The sequence below is a fragment of the Ovis canadensis genome, chromosome 8, assembly GCF_042477335.2.
Source record: "Ovis canadensis isolate MfBH-ARS-UI-01 breed Bighorn chromosome 8, ARS-UI_OviCan_v2, whole genome shotgun sequence".
In the NCBI taxonomy this organism is placed as follows: domain Eukaryota; kingdom Metazoa; phylum Chordata; class Mammalia; order Artiodactyla; family Bovidae; genus Ovis; species Ovis canadensis.
The window spans coordinates 12,636,157-12,644,680 of record NC_091252.1 but is presented as its reverse complement, the minus strand read 5'-3'; the positions used below and the strand labels follow the sequence as shown (position 1 = coordinate 12,644,680).

Sequence of the window (8,524 nt, the reverse complement as noted above, 5' to 3'; positions counted from 1 at the left end):
GCCCTCAGGGTAAAATTTGTAATGATGGAAAACTCATCCTCTTCTGATCCTTTTTCCAAGTTTTGATTCTTCCAGAATCTGCTTGTTCACTTTCCATTGACTTCACTTTCCAGTTTTTCTTATTTGTCTTTCTTTCTTTCTTTCTTTTTGTACAGAGTTTTTAGTTGTTATTTGTTTAAGATCCTGATAGGATCTTACTTGGCCATCTGAATCATATTCCACATGGTATCTTAGTGTGATTGAGTCTGTTTCCCCAAAACTTCTCCAAATTTTAAGCTATTTAATTGACTTTTCTTATCCTTTATCTCATTCCCCACTTCTTCACAAAAAAGCTTTGTGAAGCTTTCTAAACTACCCACATCAAGTGTTTATCTCAGGGTCTAATTTAGGGGTGATGTAAATTAAGATTTACTTGCTCATTAAATCATTTGGTCATTCACACATTATTGAATCCCCCCAAAGCCCTTTTTTTTTTAGTTTTTTATTTTTTAAATTTTAAAATCTTTAATTCTTACATGCGTTCCCAAACATGAACCCCCCTCCCACCTCCCTCCCCATAACATCTCTCTGGGTCATCCCCATGCACCAGCCCCAAGCATGCTGCATCCTGCATCAGACATAGACTGGCGATTCAATTCTTACATGATAGTATACATGTTAGAATGTCATTCTCCCAAATCATCCCACCCTCTCCCTCTCCCTCTGAGTCCAAAAGTCCGTTATACACATCTGTGTCTCTTTTGCTGTCTTGCATACAGGGTCGTCATTGCCATCTTCCTAAATTCCATATATATGTGTTAGTATACTGTATTGGTGTTTTTCTTTCTGGCTTACTTCACTCTGTATAATCGGCTCCAGTTTCATCCATCTCATCAGAACTGATTCAAATGAATTCTTTTGAACGGCTGAATAATACTCCATTGTGTATATGTACCACAGCTTTCTTATCCATTCATCTGCTGATGGACATCTAGGTTGTTTCCATGTCCTGGCTATTATAAACAGTGCTGCGATGAACATTGGGGTACATGTGTCTCTTTCAATTCTGGTTTCCTCCGTGTGTATGCCCAGCAGTGGGATTGCTGGTCATAAGGTAGTTCTATTTGCAATTTTTTAAGGAATCTCCACACTGTTCTCCATAGTGGCTGTACTAGTTTGCATTCCCACCAACAGTGTAGGAGGGTTCCCTTTTCTCCACACCCTCTCCAGCATTTATTGCTTGCAGATTTTTGGATCGCAGCCATTAGAATTATTCTGTGAGAAGAGCTTAACTGTATCTCTGTTTTATCTCAGGGTCTAATTTAGGGGTGATGTAAATTAAGATTTACTTGCTCATTAAATCATTTGGTCATTCACACATTATTTAATCCCCCCAAAGCCCTTAGGTTTATGCTGTGAGAAGAGCTTAACTGTATCTCTGTTTCACATGTGACTGATTTTTAGTGTGATTGTATTATGACTTTTGACACTATATTTGATACGCGGTAGAATCTAACTTCTAAGCTAGATGCGTCTGATTCTAAAATCCTACAGCATAGTGCGTTTTAGGTTACTTCTCTTCATCATTGCTTTCTCACCTATAAAAAGGGGATAAAAAAGTATGTAACACATAGGATTATTTTATCAGTTAAGTGAGATATTGTGGATACAGGACACAGTGTTTATAAAATATTAGATATTATATCCATCAGCTTTCACTATATGGTAAGCAATCTCAAATTTTCAGTGGTTTACAATAACAAATATTTATTTCTTTTTCAGGTTCATCTTGTCAGCTACTGTTTAGATGTGATTTTACTCCAGACTGCAAGATGAGCAACCTCTACCTATATCCTTATTTTGAGACCTAAACTAAAGGAAAGCCTTGCGCTTTTCTGATGACAGAGGGCACGGAAGCTAGGAGAGTTTTGAAATCTTTCAGTTCCTCAAGAACTTCTGTTTGGAAGTAATACATAGCAATATGTTCCATTGGCTAAAGCAAGTCAGATGTCTTGAGCCCATAGTAAAAGGGGCAGGGGAAACATTTTATTCATGAAGAAAGAGGGCGTGGATAACCGCACACAATAACACCATCTACCAAAGATTTAACAATCAGTTACACACACACAGTTACAGTTTTCCAACACCCAGGGTAGAAGGTGGATCATAAAAATGGCAAGGGTCCAAGGGAGTATTTTATTAAATGCCAAAAGGAAAGAAAAGTTCAGACGAGATACTATGGGCATTCAGAGACAGTTAGTATGTGAACACAAGGATCGAGAAAGTTCCTGTGACTGAGAGCCTTTAGTTGGGTCCTGAGAGGTGACTGGGGGTAACAGGCATTCTAAGCAGTCGTAGCAGGACAAGCAAAGGGACAGAGGTGGGCTGTTTGGCTGTGTTTCGGGGTGTTTTTGGTGGGAGGGGAATCACTAGGGACAGGTTGGAGAGCTTGGATTTCAGGCAGGAGACAAAAGGGAAACGTTGGGAAATTTGGGGCAAGATTCAGAATTGAAAAGTTGTTTTAGGAAGATTGGCTTGGCTATCCTCCAGAAGTGCAGATGGGTGGCAGTGAGCATTTCTCCAGTGTGAGACACAGCAGCCATTCTTCCCTCTTCAAAGCTGTACACTGGTTCTGTGAGACAAGTATATGGCAAAAATGTGGTGAGCATGACAAATATTTCCTCAACGCAGACTTGACGCCCACAAATAAAAAAATGAAAATTGTCTTACTTGTTTTTCTCTGAATCTCCAGTCTGACCAAATACAGAGCATGCTTGGGTATGAGACAATACCTCCCACACAAAAACATAATTAAAGTAATGTATTCGATAGGCTGGATGTACAATGAAACCTTGCAAACTGGATGAAAATATTTGTGCACTGTCATTTTACTTTGCTTTTGAACTAACCAAGGGAAGACAATTTGAACAGTTTTCTGTTGTACACTTCAAAATAGAGAAACGATTTCTAAACTTTTCCATCTTTGAATTCCTTAGCAAAATACAATGCCCAGAAGCTTTTGGAAAGCAGTGACAGTGGCTGTGGTAAGAGTTTCCACCAATTATTTTCTCTCATTATTTTTCCATTTACTGTTGTCTTTCATTAACAACCTCTGTAAGTATTTGTTATGCGAATATTGCTCTGCTTTAGATTTGGAAGCTAGTAACAGATGTTTGAATGAGGTTAGTTGAATGTCAAAATTAGATTTATGACTTAGCCAAGTGAGAAAAAAAGTGATGCATGTATTTATCAATCCTTTATCCAATCACCTAAAAATTAAAATTTCTTTTTTTTCCCCTATTCATGCCATGAGACTACTTCATTATACATTGCTCATTTTTATATGGCTTTATAATTAAAAGGCATAACTGACTATCAAAAAATACTAATCATGGCTTTCATTAACTTTGAAAATACATTTTTTTCCATATAGAAGCCGATGGTGACAATCTATAGCCACTATCTAACTGAGGTTATATGCCCAACTGCATACACATCTTGGGAAAAGAAGCATCAATAAAACTTGGAATAACTTTAAAATTCTCCACAGCAGTACAGATATTATATGTGAGAAACAAAAACTTAAATTTTTTCAGTTGGATTTGCTTTTATTTGGGATGTTTATGCAAAAGCTTAAAACCCGCGGGATTTCCATCAGTCTTTCAATGCTTCCTGTGTTGCAGTGGTGCTACATTCCCGCGTTCCTGCGTCTCACTGGGCTAACGTCAAAGTGTCAATAGGGCTCCATTCTCTTCCAGAGAATTCAGGGGAGAAGACTTTTTTGTACTTATTTATTAATAGATTGTTGGCAAAATGCAGTTTCCTGCAGTCGTGGGCTGAAGCTGACTCCATTTCCTGGCTGGTTGTCAGCTGAGTGTGTTCCCAGCTTCTAGAAGTTGCCCACGAACCCTTTCCATCTTCAAGGCCAGCAATTTTTCTAGCATTTAAATTTTATTTTGGAACTTGTAATGGTTAACTTCTATGTGCGTTTCCTTACTGAGAGTGTCCTTCTGGGCCCATCTGAGATGGAAAGTAGGGTGGCTCGTGTACAGGAGCTGCTCAATAAGCAGATTCATGGGAAACCACCATGGGTTCAGTGCTTTAGATTTCACAGCTTTGTGCTAAACATTTCATGAGCCCTGTAGCCTCTCAGTTGTCGTGTCTTCAGAAGGGAGTGGAATTAGATGATTTATAAGGTCCTTCCTAACTCAAAACCTTTACATTTAAAAAAGCAGTCCCTTCCATGACGTCTTTCCTAATCTCTAGTGACACCCCCATCTTTCAAAACTCACGGTATTTGTAGGCTTTTCTTTTTTGCCTCACATAAGCTTTTAATTTTGTAACAGTCCTAGCAAATAACATAGGGCTTTTCCCCTCTAATTTTTTATTTTGAAAAATTTTAAACTTACCAGAATTTGAAAGACAAGTACAATGAACACCCATCTATCTCTAAATTCTATATATTACATATATTATGTATGTTAATATGCGAACTATATATTTTATCTATGGATAATTTATATATATGTGTGCATATATATGTATATATACACATGCTAATCCATTTGAAGATAAGTGGAAGGCATCATGACACTCAGCATTCATTTTCTAAGGATAAGAACATTCTCCTACCATTATCATATTGCAAGTGATAAAGAACCTGCCTGCCAATGCAGGAGATCTAAGAGACATAGGTTCAATCCCTGGGTCGGGAAGATCCTGTGGAGGAAGGCATGGCAACCCATTCCAGTATTCTTACCTGGAGAAGCCCACAGACAGAGGAGTTAGAGTCCCACCACGGGCTAGAGTCCGTAGGGTTGCAAAGAGTCAGACACAGCTGAAGTGACTGAGTACATATAGATCATATTAGAATTTCCCCAATTGTACCCAAAGTAACTCATAACTGGTTTGATTTTTTGACTCAGGCTATGATCAGGGATGACGCATTATATTTTCTTGCCGTGTGATCTAACCTAGAACATTCTCTCCACCTTGTATGGCTTTTTATGACATCGCTGTGTTTGGAGAGTACAGACTATGCCATTTGCGAGACATTTGGAATGTCTCGTATTCTGAGTTTGCTCTTTGGTGTCCTTTGATGAAACTTAGATTAAACATTTCTGGCAGAGCAGAATCACAGCTGGTGTGCACTGACTGCATTGCGCAAGAGGCTCAGCAAGTCCCTTTGTCTCATTATCAGTGGTGAACAACGTGATCACTTAGCTAAGGGCAGACTACCAGATGGCTCCGTTTTGAAGGTGTATTTTCCTCTTTGAAGTTAGAACTTAGAGACCATGCAAACTGTTGCTCATCAGTTTTTAGCCAGTCATTTTATCATCCATTAATGACTTTTGCCTAAATTAATTATTACATTGGGGAAGGCAAATGGTTAGTTTTAAAAAATTCTTTCAATCCTTCAGAGATATTAGTTGTCATTTCTCTATCAGGAAGAGTTTTCCCCTCCACTCTTTTTTTCCCTCTGCTCACTCTACTTCTTCTGAGTGCCTTCAGGGACTCCATTTTCAATTTGACATGCTTTAACACTTCACTGTTTTTAGTCTTTTTGATGCTCAGGTTATCCCAGATTGAGCCAGTGGAAGCCTCTTCAAATCAAGACACAACTTCACTAGTCTTTGAGCATCTCCTTGCCTTGTGGTGTGAAATATTTCAGTCTCATCTTATATTTTTCTCTGTCCTAAACCTGGAACGAACCACTTCTGTAAAAGAGTCTTGGTTTCTTTCAGTGTGAAATGGGATTTCAGTTAACACAGTCTCTGCCCTAGGAATGCTCATTGCTGCTACTGCTAAGTTGCTTCAGTCGTGTCCAACTCTGTGCAACCCCATAGACGGCAGCCCACCAGGCTCCCCCGTCCCTGGGATTCTCCAGGCAAGAACACTGGAGTGGGTTGCCATTTCCTTCTCCAGTGCATGAAAGCGAAAAGTGAAAGTGAAGTCGCTCAGTCGTGTCTGACTCTTAGCAACCCCATGGACTGCAGCCTACCAGGCTCCTCCGTCCATGGGATTTTCCAGGCAGGAGTACTGGAGTGGGGTGCCATTGCCTTCTCCTAGGAATGCTCATTGCCAATGGGATAATCATTGTTTCTAGGCCTTTCCAGTAGAGAGAGCCAGGAATTCTTTTTAAGAAGAATGATATAGTGAGTTACAATAATATATCTAAGTTTAAGATTATGGGGTTTTTGCTAACTGCTCTGTCTGACATTTTTATTTCTTCTCTCCCACGTCAAGAATTCTGGTTCTCAGTCACGCCAAGAATGAAAGGATTAGCATGTCACCTAATTACCCATTTGCTTTATCATTCATTACATGCATAATAATCACAGAATAACACTTACTGTCCACAATACAATTACTAAAAATAGTTAACAAATTTTTTTTTTAGTTATTTTCATCCTTAGGGTATATAGGTATATCCAGGGTATATCTCTCTAAAGGTGTACAATCACATCTAGTATTTTAAAGTCACTTGGATATTACTCAGCCAATAAGGAATAAATTTTGCCATTTTCAAACAACATGGGTAGACCTAGAGGGTATTGTGCTAAGTGAGATAAGTCAGTGGAAGACAAATATTATTGATATTACTTACATATGGAATCTAAAAAACAAGTGAACAAAGATAACAAAACAGAAATAGACTCATAGATGTTGTTGTTCAATCACTAAGTCATGTCCAACTGTTTGTGACCCCATGCAATGTAGCATACCAAGCTCCTCTGTCCTCACTATCTCCCAGAGTTTGCTCAAACTCACATCCATTGAGTCAGTGATGCCGTTTAACCATCTCATCTTCTGCTGCCCTCTTCTCTTCTTCCCTTCAGTCTTTCCCAGCATCAACATTTTTTCCAATGAGTTGGCTCTTCGCATCAGGTGACCAAAATATTAGAGCTTCAACTTCAGTCCTTCCAATGAATATTCAGGGTTGATTTCCTTTAGGATGGACTAGTTTGATCTCCCTGCAGTCCAAGGAACTCTCAAGAGTCTTCTCCAGCACCACAATTCAAAAGCATCAATTCTTTGGTGCTCAGACTTCTTTATGATCTGGCTCTCACATCCATACATGACTACTGGAAAAACCATAGCTTTGACCAGATGGATGTTTGTCAGCAAAATAATGTCTCTGCTTTATAAAACACTGTCTAGGTTTGTGATGGCTTTCCTTTCAAGGAGCAAGCATCTTATAATTTCATGGCTGAAGTCACTGTCTGCAGTGACTTTGGAGCCCAAGAAAATAAAGTCTATCACTGCTTCTATTTTTTCCCCATCTATTTGCCATTAAGTGATGGGACCAGATACAATGATCTTAGTTTTTTGAATGTTGAGATTCAAGTCAGCTTTTTTACACTGCTCTTTCACTTTCATCAAGAGGTTCTTTAGTTCCTCTTCACTTTCAGCCATTAGAGTGGTATTCAAATGCATATCTGAAGTTGCTGATATTTCTCCTGGCAATCTTGATTCCAGTTTGTGATTCATCCAGCTCAGCATTTTGCATGATGTACTCTGCAAAGAAATTAAATAAGTAGGGTGACAATATACAGTCTTGTACTCCTTTCCCAGTTTTGAACCAGTCCGTTGTTCTGATTGCTACTTTTTGACCCAAATACAGGTTTCTCAGGAGACAAATAATGTGCTCTGGTACTCTCATCTCCTTAAGAATTTTCCTGAGTTTGTTGCGATCCACAAAGTCAAAAGCTTTAGTGTAGTCAGTGAAGCAGAAATAGATGTTTTTCTGGAATTCCTTTGCTTTCTCTATGATCTAACGAATGTCGGCAGTTTGATCTCTGGTTCTTCTGCCTTTTCTAAATCCAGCTTGTATATCTGGAATTTCTCAGTTCACATACTGCTGATGCCTAGCTTTAAGGATTTTGAACATAACTTTGCTAGCATGTGCTGCTGCTGCTGCTGCTAAGTCGCTTTGGTCATGTCCGACTCTGTGCGACCCCATAGATGGCAGCCCATGCCCCGTCCCTGGGATTCTCCAGGCAAGAACACTGGAGTGGGTTGCCATTAAATGAGTGCAATTGTACCATAGTTTGAACATTCTTTAGGATTATAATGAAAACTGACCTTTTCAATCCTGTGGCCACTGCTGAGTTTTCCAAATTTGCTGGCATATTGAGTGCAGCACTTTAACAGGATTATCTTTTAGCTCAGATGAAATTCTGTCATTTCCAGTAGCTTTGTTCACAGTACTGCTTGCTAAGGCCCACTGACCTCACACTCCAGGATGTCTGGTTCTAGGTGAGCGACCACATCATTGTGGTTATCTGGGTCATCAAGACCTTTTTTGGTAAGTTCTGTGTATTCGTGCCACCTCTTCTCGGTCTCTTCTCCTTTCATTAGGTTTGTGGTTTCTGTCCTTTCTCATGCTCATCCTTTCATGAAATGTTCCCTTGATATCTCCAATTTTCTTGAAAAGATCTTTCCCATTCTATTTTTTCCCATTATATCTTTGCATTGTTCATTGAAGAAAGCCTTCTTATGTCTCCTTGTTATTCTCTGGAACTCTGCATTCCATTGGGTATAT

The 8,524-nt window shown here is 39.2% G+C and overlaps 1 protein-coding gene across 1 annotated transcript in view; it reads left to right on the top strand.

Annotated features, from left to right (window-relative positions):
* Window positions 1-2,988: 2,988 nt before the first annotated feature.
* The window catches only part of FILIP1 (filamin A interacting protein 1), a 249,339-nt gene continuing 243,803 nt past the window's right edge, over window positions 2,989-8,524 (top strand). Inside the window, exon 1 of the mRNA XM_069598024.1 lies at window positions 2,989-3,023. The gene's annotated coding sequence lies outside the window, so the exon portion shown is untranslated. The remainder of the gene's footprint in view (window positions 3,024-8,524) is intronic.